We start from the raw sequence: 10,291 nt of genomic DNA on the forward strand, positions 1-10,291 counted from the left end.
GTTCACATCTAAGATCTAGGTCACAAGACTGAACCAGACCAAAAGTCTGATAAGAGCCAAGATGCAGAATCTTCAGTCTTCTTGAGGAAAAGCATAAATTAAGTATTGCAACAGTGCTCTATGCTAATGCAAGAGACATTATTGAGCACCATCTGTATACCAGGCACTGTTTTATACACTGGGAACATTTAGGAAACAGGAAAAGATGGTTATGACTTTCCTGGTTCTTCGCATTCTAGTGTGTTTTGCAGAATAGCCATAGACAAGGCAACCCATGAAAAAGCAACATAATTTATGACAGGGATACATTTTATATAGAAATTAAGACCCCCTGGGGTGATGATGGATGAGGAGACACACAATCTAGGTCAGGAAAGATGTCTCTGTGGAGATGGCATTTGGTCTGAGATATGAAAGATGTGAAGCATCCAGCTATGTATGGATCTGTGGAAAATGCAAAATGACTGAGCAAAAAGACAGTGTAAAATCTTTATGGTGGGACCTGGAATGAATTTGGCTTTTTTGTTTGTTACAAGGAAGAGAAAGCAGGCTAGAGAGGCTGAAGGAGAACATCTTCCACATTGGGTCAGAGACTTAGGGAACAGTCTTATAATTTTGGGCATTTGGTGTCTTGGTGAGGTGTTTGGATTTTAAGCGTGAGTGAGTGCTATCATAGGGTGAGTGTTGGAGGTAGCAGGGTCTGTGTTAGGTCACTCCTCCTGCTGTCTGGAATCTAGATTATAAAAGGAAAAATTGAACCTGGGAGACCATTCAGAAGCCTCATTCTCAAATCCAAGTGGGTGATAGTGGCAGTTTGGATTAGGGTGGCATATGCAAAAGGGAGATAACTATATTTAATTGTACAATTTTTAAAGGAGCAAATATAAAGAAATTGCTTCTGTATTGAATTAGAGAAGTGGAAGATGGCATTGAAGTTAGATTCTGAGATTCATGTTCTGATATGTTCTGTGTATGATGGGGCCATTTATTTAACCATGATGGACAAGATAGAATGAGAAGTAGGCTAAAATAGAGTGCAGATAAAGCAGAAAAGAACGTTACCTACCAAAAAATCCCCTCAATATTTGAAAAATAAAAAGAAGTAGAAAATGCTTTTTAAGCTATCTCCTCAGAGCTGCAAATTGCTAAAAGGTGAAAACAGGATTCTACAAGTTTTCAAGGAGATAAAGACTAGATTCCTTTGGTTGTTTAAAAAACTTCTCTTTGTAGCTGACCCATGGAGTAAACATTTCTGTGCATCACCTCTCAGCAGTCTGGGGCATTAGGAAAACCTGGCAGTCTGCTGCAAAGACAAACACACAACAAGCAATGCAAGGTCCCTCTCTGACTGGTCCCTCAGCTGATTAAACTACCAGGGGATGGTGTGGGAGGGAAGCTGGCATCTGTCAGCCCTAATCAGCCCATTGGAGACATGAGCACCAAGGTGCCCCATAATCAGTCCTGCAACTTTGAGGGAGCAGGTGTGGCTGGTCTCCAAACCCTTCCTTTCTGACAGTCTATAGTCTGTTATTGAGTGACCATTACTATGTATATTGGTCATTTTCATCTGGAATATCTCTTTGTTCATAGCCATTCTTCCTGCAACAATGAATCTGAGGCTTATCAGAGCTACTGGCTCCAAATCATTTTGGTCACTCTTTTTGCATCGACTGATATTATATTTTGGCCTCAATTCCTAGAACATTTTTTTGGTGGGGCATTTCTTTAGTAATATTTCCATGGGTGTTTAAGTAGTTCCCTGAGATATATAGTGGTACAATTTTTCTGGTATTCATGTCTCCTGGTTTCCAATCAAGTGATTTGGGAGAAATTTCCTATGTCTTTGCCTTTTACAGAGTCTAGAGGTTGTCCACTTTCCTTGGCTCATGGCCCCTTTCCTCCTCCTTCAAAGTTACACCCCCTCTGACTGTCTTCTGTAATCACATGGCTGTCCACCACTGATCTCTGCTGGGAAAACTTCTTTATAGGAATACTCTGATTTGGTGGGACCTTACTGGATAATCCGGGACAATCTCCCCACCTCAAGGTCCTTAACTTTATCACATATGCAAAGTTATTTTTTCCATGTTAGGTAACATTGTCCCAGATTCAGGGCATGAGGATGTGGACATTATTGGTGAACCCTGTATTACAGAAATACACCTATCGGTTGAGTATTGCAAGATAATGCAATACAGAAATACACTTACAGGTGGAGTACTGCAATACAGAAATACACCTATGGGTGGAGTATTGCAAGATAATACACCTAAGGGTGGAGTATTCCAAGATAATGAAATTTGGGAGCTGTTGGTGGCATGGCCTAGTGGAATAGGCCAGGGGATGCCACTTGAGGTAATAAGGCCACTGCATAAGTCTGCTTGCAGCAGACCCTGCTGTGTGGGGGTTGGCTGCCAGGGCTCCTGCTGGGTTCATACTGCCTTGGGGCCTGGGCTTGGCAGAACAGGGCCATCACTTGAGGGGCACTTTGGCAGAGTGAGGCCATGTCCAGGTGGTGCTGCAGCTCAGCTGCTGCCTGCTGCAGGTGGAGGTGGACTTGGTCCAGGAACACAGGGACAGGGCAGCAGCTGAGACCCTGGCAGAGGCCAGGACTCAAAGTGTGGAGGCACAACCGCAACACTGATGGGTGGCTTGCCCAGGAGCAGCACGGTGCAGTGCTTGGTTGACATCCTGTGGCTGGGTGCTGGTGAGAGTGGCAAATCCACCTTCTTCAAGCAGATGCTCATCATCCAAGGTCTTGGCTTCAAACAGAAGACGCTGCTGGAGTTCCCAAACACTATGTACAAAAAAATCCTCAAGGGCTCCAGAGTTCTTGTGAGCCTGGTATTCCTTGGCAGGATTCTGAAAATGAAAAGCACAGGATGTTCTTAATGGCCTTCCAGAACAAAGCAGGGCTACCTGTGGAACCTGCCACCTTCCAGCTGTTGTACTTGCTTTGGAGGCTTTCTGGAGGGATTCTGACATCAGGGAAGTGTTCAGCCTGAGCAATGAATTCCAGCTAGGTGAATCAGTGAGGTATTCCTAGAAAACTTGGACCAGATTGGCCAAACGAATCACTTTCCTAGTAAGCAAGACATCTTGCTGTCTAGGAAAGCCACCAAGGGAATTGTGGAACACAATTTTGAGATAAAAATATCCTTTTTTAAATGGTGGGCATGGGTGGTCAGTGGTCTCAGGGCCAGGACTGGTTCCAGTGTTTTGGTGGGATCATGTCCATCCTGTTCATGGTGTCCTATAATGAGAGGACCAGGTCCTCATGGAGGACAGGTGCACCAACCAACTGGTGGAGTCAGTGAACATCTTTGAGATCATGGTCAGCTACAAGATATTCTTCAACATCTCCATAATTCTGTTCATCAACAAGACAGACCTCCTGGTGGAGAAGGTAAAGATGGTCAGCATCAGGAAGCACTTCCCAGAATTCAAGAGCAACCCCCACAGGCTACAGGACATGCAGCACTACATAGTCCATTGTTTAGACAGAAAAAGACTAAACCACAGTAAGCCACTCTTGCACCACTTCACCACCACCAGCAACATGGAGAACATACTCTTCACACAATCTTTCAAGACAAGCTGAAAGATATTATGTTGCAGTGAAGGAGAAAGCCTCCTTACTTTCATCATACCTGATAGGCTTAGTGGCTATTGGGTGCAGATAATATATGTGGGCCTTGAGTTGGTTTCCATGGCATGAGGATCCATGCCAGTGAACTTCTGGCTTACTGAAAATCCAGCCACAAATATCAGCTCTGGGCAGAAGGATGGAGGAATCAATGTGAGCTACTGAACCCTGGGGACCAGTAAAACTAGTGAAAGCCAAGGGATCACTTTGGTATTAATTTGTGACATCTAAAAACACAGCTTTCCTTCTTTTTACATAAACTTCATCCTTTGCTGACATGATTTAAATTGGGGCTTGTATGTGTGTGTGTGTACTTGTATGCACTCTCTCTTTAATGACAATAACATAGAAACCAAACTGCCGTGCAGATGGATGGCTTCTCTAACTTGCAAGTCTTTGGTGAAACAAAGGAACTTGAAAGTGTTGCCTAACAGTAGTTCATAGTACATCAAATGCTTGCTGACGCTGCTAAACCCAGGGGACAGAAGCCTGGCCTCCACCTCCATACGTAGGGTCTGAATGCCATCTCCAAAAGCAAATGCATTGCCTTTAAAACCCATGCCATTTCCTGAGAGCCACAAATCTCAGTCTATTAGTTGGAGCCAAGTCTCCATGCACAAGGACTCCACTCCAGTTGTAGAGAATGTGACTGCAAGTTGTGCTGGCGTGGACCTCCTTTAACACTGGTGCACCACATGCAGTCTTTCTTGCTTGGTAGAATTACCCAGAAACAAAGTGCTTAATTGAAGTGGGTCAAACAGCACACTGATGGTGAATCCTCCTCTCTGAAGGCATGCAGTGGTGATTTTAAATTCTCTCCCACCCCATCCCTCCCACCATCCTCCCCCATGGCAAAGACATTTAGGCCAAGTAGCCTTGCAGAAGATTTTTCTGTCTTAATTGCCAGTCATCTTCTGGCACCTACAGTTGGCGCATTTGGGGTGTCCTTCTTTTGAAAATACTGTGGAGGTTCGTACTCCCCTTCTGGAGCATCTGAATGCCTGCAGGGTTACTAAGAAAGCTCTGGCTAATGCTGTAGCTGTTTGGTGAGTGCCTCGCAGGTGCCCTCTCAGGAAGTCCACAAGCTTGGGAGGAATGGAGTTTCTTTAATTGAAGCTACCCCATCCTTGGAAAGCAGGTTCCTCTTTTCAGCCCTTTTAAATCTGTTTTTTTCCCCAGGTCTCTTGCTTCTATTAGCATTGACACACTACAGGTAAACACCACCTGCTGGAGCTCTCCCCTGGGGGAAGAGGCAGTGAATGTGGATGTGAACTGGTAAATCTCAAGCTCAGTTATCTCATCTGGTTACCTGCCATGTGTGTTTCACTGTGTTTAAAAATGCATTGCATTCCAGACTGGTCCCCTCTGTGTATTAATCTACTAAAAGTCTGTCTGGTTTGGCACTTTTCCAGACATTAAAAATAAAAAGTAAGTTCCCCCTGTGACACGCACTGGAAAGTGACCGAAGCTTACTAACACCCCTGCACCCCTGCCACTGCATCCCTTCATATCTCATCTTGGCTTATGTTCTACTGGCCAGAAAAACACAGATAAATACCCACTGCCTGGGAGGTGCTGACCCAGGGGAAGATGAGGGAAAAATCTGCTTCTGAGTCATCCTTGTTATCCCAGTGTTTTTAACTAGGAGACAACAGGGAATTCTTTTTGCTACTCAGGGGTTTGTGCCAGTGCTTGCTAGGGTTTGGGCTCTTTTTTATTTGGGCTGGAAAAAAGGGTTGTTTTGGTACTGCTTCCTGTGGCTCCTCACAAGTTGGAAAGATGTGACCTGTGATCAGTGTGGCAGGCCTTGTCTGAAAGGAGGAAGACCTCCCCTGCTGGGGCTCCTGGGGGTGCACTCCTTCTGCAGCAGCTGGAGGAGCCAGGCCCGTATCTGCCACCTCCACCCCTCCAGGTATCCCTCTCCCACCTTCCAAGTGTGCTGTTGTCAGGGCTGCAGGAAGTGGGAATGGTTCTTCAAGCAGCATGGAGATTTCCCTTTGTGGCCTGTTGAAGAAAGGCACGCTCATCACTGTGCAACAGGTGGGGCTCTTTGAATCACTCCCTCAGGGGTGTTAGATCAGCCTTGTCACTGAACATGTTTCCCTTTAGACATTCAGGTATATTTACTGATTCTCTTTCAAAACCAGAGCTTGTGAGTGAAGGGAATCCAGAATCATGTAGTGGGTTTGCCAGAAGTCCTGGGAGCCCTGAGCAGCTCGGTGGCTGATCCTGGAGGGTCACAGAGCTGCTTTGCTTTGCTGAGCTTGTGCTCCCTCCTCTTGTATAATGACCCTGGTGAATTAGAAGGTCCTCAAAGAACTCTCTGGCTCTAAATTTTGTGATTTATTGTATTGGTGAAGAAGAGAACTATTTGCAAAGTGAAACTAAACTCATGTGCAACTTTTCTGTTCATTGATTATAGCCATTTTGCCTCCAAAGCCTTGGGTTTTTTTTTTTTTTTTTAATTTCACTGTTATTCATGAATATTTTCTTTTTCCCTTGAGATGGTAGAAAAGCAGGAGGTAGTTGTGCCTTCTCTATTATTGCAAAGATGTAACAATAAACTCTCTCAGAATAAGATATTTCTTCATAGTTACACTGTTTACACATTAAAAACACATGTAGGTTTTTTACTGAAATATATTTTTAACTCTTCTGTTTATAGAGAAACTATTTCAAAGATCTTGTGTAATAGGTTTGTAATTTATAGAGATCTCTAGATTTCTTATTCTTGTAACTTTTTTGCTTCTTTGATAAAAGAAATTGAGATGGGTTATTTTAACTCCAAGATCAAACACTAATCTTGAACTGAGATACTTTGTTATGACTGCCTGAGAGGCTCGGGGGTCCCAGGAACAGACATTGGCAGAGTGGAAATGTAAGATGTGAGTGCACACCTTCACTTGGCCTGTGGCATTAGTGGTGGCTGGGAGGTTTGCAGACATGACCTCCTGAGTCTCAGGACATTTATTAAGATAATCCCTAGTGTTTCTTTGCTCTATATAAAAGTTCACTCAGTATTCAATACCAACCTCAAATGAATTTTTAAGTAGAATTCAGAGCAAATAACTCTCAGCCTAATTTTACTGAGGGTCCCTTCTTGTGAATGACAGCTTTTGTTTCCAAGCACTAAGCAATGCCTGGCCCATGGGAGACACCCCATAAGTGTTCTTTCTGGTTTTGGATGGAAGCCTCTGGAACACTAACACAGAAGATGCAGCAGCATGCACACCCAGCTGAAGGAGCCTGCTGTTCCAGTACCCAGAGAACCCCCAGGAGACGTACATGGCAGGATTGGCACCCAAAGTCCGGAGACCTGCAGAAAGCCTAGGAATGCTGGGTGGAATTTCTGTGTGTTGTGCTTATTCCACCATCAGGTGAAGGAGCTGTGTGCACTGAGCACAGTTCCCGGGCATTGACCCAGCTCAGGGCTACTCCCAGAGCCCTGCAGAGACTGACTCTGCAGGGTTGCACATGGCTCCCCATTCCCACGTGGCATTCACTGGCTCTGGACCACATGAAGGGCTTGAGCTGTCCACTGGTGGACAAGGAAGAAAACACACCAGAAAAGTGCCAGCCATGATCCCACCTTGCTCTCAGCTACCCATGTGGCTGTGAGCTAAGCTCTTTGTGTCTCATTTTCTTCATCTTTGAAAGATGGCTGAGATCAGAGTTCTCAGCTCAGGCTACTCAGCGGGATCACTGGAGGAGCTTCTAGAAGGGGCCTTTCCCTGTGCCAGCCTGGATCCATCAAATACCAATGTGGTTTATGCAGAAATGAGCACATATGAAATTTTGTTTTTAATCCCACATGATTTTAATGTCCACAGAGGGTGGAGAGCCACTGATGTAGATGATATTCACACTCTTTCATGTGTGTTGAGTCCCAGGTTCAGCATGGGCCACAGAGTCTGTCCACACCATGCCCCGAGCTGCCCTAAGATAAAGTGGTCATGGGCTTTCCTCGGATGGAAGTTGTGTAAAGAGGAAGTTCTGCTAAACCTTTGTTGTGTTGGGCAGTGCTTTCAGAACTTTTGGTGCCCTCTTTTCTCTCAGATACACCAGATGTGCTTAGCAGTCTCATTCTTGAATGATTCCTTGGCACTTAGTTGGCTTTGGTTGGAAGAAAAAGACAAACCATTTTGGCAGAGGGCCTCCTTAATGCTTGCCCAACTGCCCCAGGGAGATGAGATGAGGGGAGTAGCTCTGGTGCTGCTGCTGTCCTTAAATGTGTGCTGCTTGTGTTTCCTTTAAGACCTAGCATTTAGGGAAACTGTCCCTGGTCTGTGTCTGTGTGTGGAGAGTTGAGTGCATATGTGAAGGTGGCACCAGAGAAGAGAATTTGCAGAACCCAACCTGAAAGGTGATGGTTTTCCTGACATTTAGTTTTCCATCTCTAGCTCCTTTTCTGAGGCACAGTGTTGGACCTTGAAGATACAGGTTCCATGTTCCAAGGGAAAGGATCCCATTAAATGACTCAGAAGCAAAATCTGCTCCATTAACAGGACTTCAAAGGCAGATGACATTCCAGCTTGTGTTCAGAGAAAGAAGTTGAGGTCAGACACTAGGACAGAGCCTGCTTGTGGACTCCCCTGCCTCAGTGTGCCATGGCACAGTTGCCTCTGCAGTCATTCTACTGAGAGAAGAATCCAGGTCACTAGACAACTGCTCACATGAGTCTTCACTGTTTCACTGCAGTGGCTCTTTCAGAATATTCTTGAACTTGTCTGGTTTTTGGTGTTTGCGTCCACCTATTAAAATAGGTGGATTGATTTGCAGGCTGCAGTGTTGGGCCATCCAGCAGCTGCATGTCTTTTGTGTGGGCCTCCTGCCTACCCAAAGTGCCCCAGGGCCTCTCCCACATATGGGTCATGTCAGGGGCTCCCCCAGATCTCCTGCATTGGCTGAGGATTGCACATGCATCCAGAACTGTGCTGCACAGGTGTTGCCTAGCCTGCACCCAGCTGAACCAAACCCTGGAGGGCTGAGAGAGATCCACTCTTTCCAGCATTTGAATTTCCCAGGTCTCACAAGGAAGAAGCAGGATGTTACCAGAAATAAGTGCATTTTCAAGTATTCCTAGGAGGGGATATTCATGTGTAGTGGGGGGAAGGAAGTGGAGTGCAGCTTAGAAATTGGGCCCAAAGGTGATTAGGATCCTGCCTAAGGATGAAGCTGAGAACTGCTCTTATACTTAATCCTGTCCTTTGGAAACTTATTCCTCCTTAATAAAAATGATTTTCATCAGTGTTCAGCAAAAAAAAAAAGATGATGCAATATATTTACAAATTGTTGGTTTTGCTTTATACTAATAGAAGCAATGTAGTGGATCTAACTAATTCAAATACTTTTAATATGTCAAAATTCTTACATTTCAAATTAAAAAGGTATGATTGTTTTTTTTACTATATTTGAATTTTCATTTCCCTGATGATAGTAGTGTTGAGAATCCTGATATTTTTAGCCATATGATTCACCTTTTTTGGTAATATCTGGTCTGTTTCTCTTTATGTTGTTGATTGTATGTGTTTTTGCTATATTGTTGATACAAATCCTATATTAGTTATCAGTGTTGCAAACATTTTAATAGAGATTCTTAATTTAGCAGGCTTGAATTTATCTAGTTTTTTATCCTTAGGATCAAAACTTCTCTTACATGGAGGTGTGAAACTAGAGTTTAAAAGTTTGTTTCAAACATTTAAATTTCTAATCCATTTGAACTATTATAGAAAAGGTTTGGCAGCTCCTGCTTTAAAGCTCTAGAGTTCATTAGGAAAGCCTTCTCTTTGCTTCCCAAAGACTCAATTTTTTTTTTTTTCTAGCATACATAGTGCATTCCCATGGGATCTGTGGAACTTTCAGGCCAACTTGGGAGCTGCTCTCATTCTAAAGCTTGGACATTCTTCAGTGCCCTCTTCTTCTGGTCCCCAACTTTCAAGCCACCTAATAAATGGTTGGAGCATCAATTGCAATTGTGTTATATACTGCAACTAAAACCCAATGATGCCTACCAACAAATGTGTGTCTTTCATTGTGTTAGGATTTTCCAGGCCTAATATGTAATTTGATATCTAATATCTAATACTGAAACCATCCTTATGGAGTTTATCTTTTAGTAGTTTAATGTCTGATATGGTAGAGCCAGTGGCATCAATAACTGTTACAGTGTCAGGATCTCCAGGGAAACTTCAGTGTTACCCATATTACATGTACAAGTTCTAAACCCCTAGGAAGTGCTATCAGAGATCTGTTCCTAAAAAAGTCCCCAAATGATATTGTTGCAGTCAGTACAGTTTGATATTTGGGTAAAATGGACACAGTCCATGTGACCACTTCTTTTGGGTATTATTTGCTAAATATCTACTGAAGGTAAAACTTAGTACTATGTGAAATGGGGTTACAAAGATTGAGTCCTGTGGTATAAATAACTGTGTGTATACTTCAAGTCTCTTTAAACCTATGACCATTAATGCTGAGCTCATTGGGGTTCTGCTGCTTGTTTCCTTATTGTTTGTCTTTCTCTGGAACTTTTCATCATCAGAAAAGTGGCAGAAAGTAGCCACATATTTGACATGGTGTGTGTGTCTGTTAAAGTTGAATTCAAGGAAAGGGAAACATACAAGTTATTTATGGCTGAGAAAGATT

At 43.7% G+C, this 10,291-nt stretch overlaps 1 pseudogene; it reads left to right on the forward strand.

Moving 5' to 3' along the window:
* The first annotated feature begins 2,636 nt into the window (after positions 1 to 2,636).
* Positions 2,637 to 3,601, forward strand: LOC119536665 (annotated as a pseudogene).
* Positions 3,602 to 10,291: the final 6,690 nt, after the last annotated feature.

Source organism: Choloepus didactylus, chromosome 6 (genome assembly GCF_015220235.1).
Source record: "Choloepus didactylus isolate mChoDid1 chromosome 6, mChoDid1.pri, whole genome shotgun sequence".
Lineage (NCBI taxonomy): Eukaryota > Metazoa > Chordata > Mammalia > Pilosa > Megalonychidae > Choloepus > Choloepus didactylus.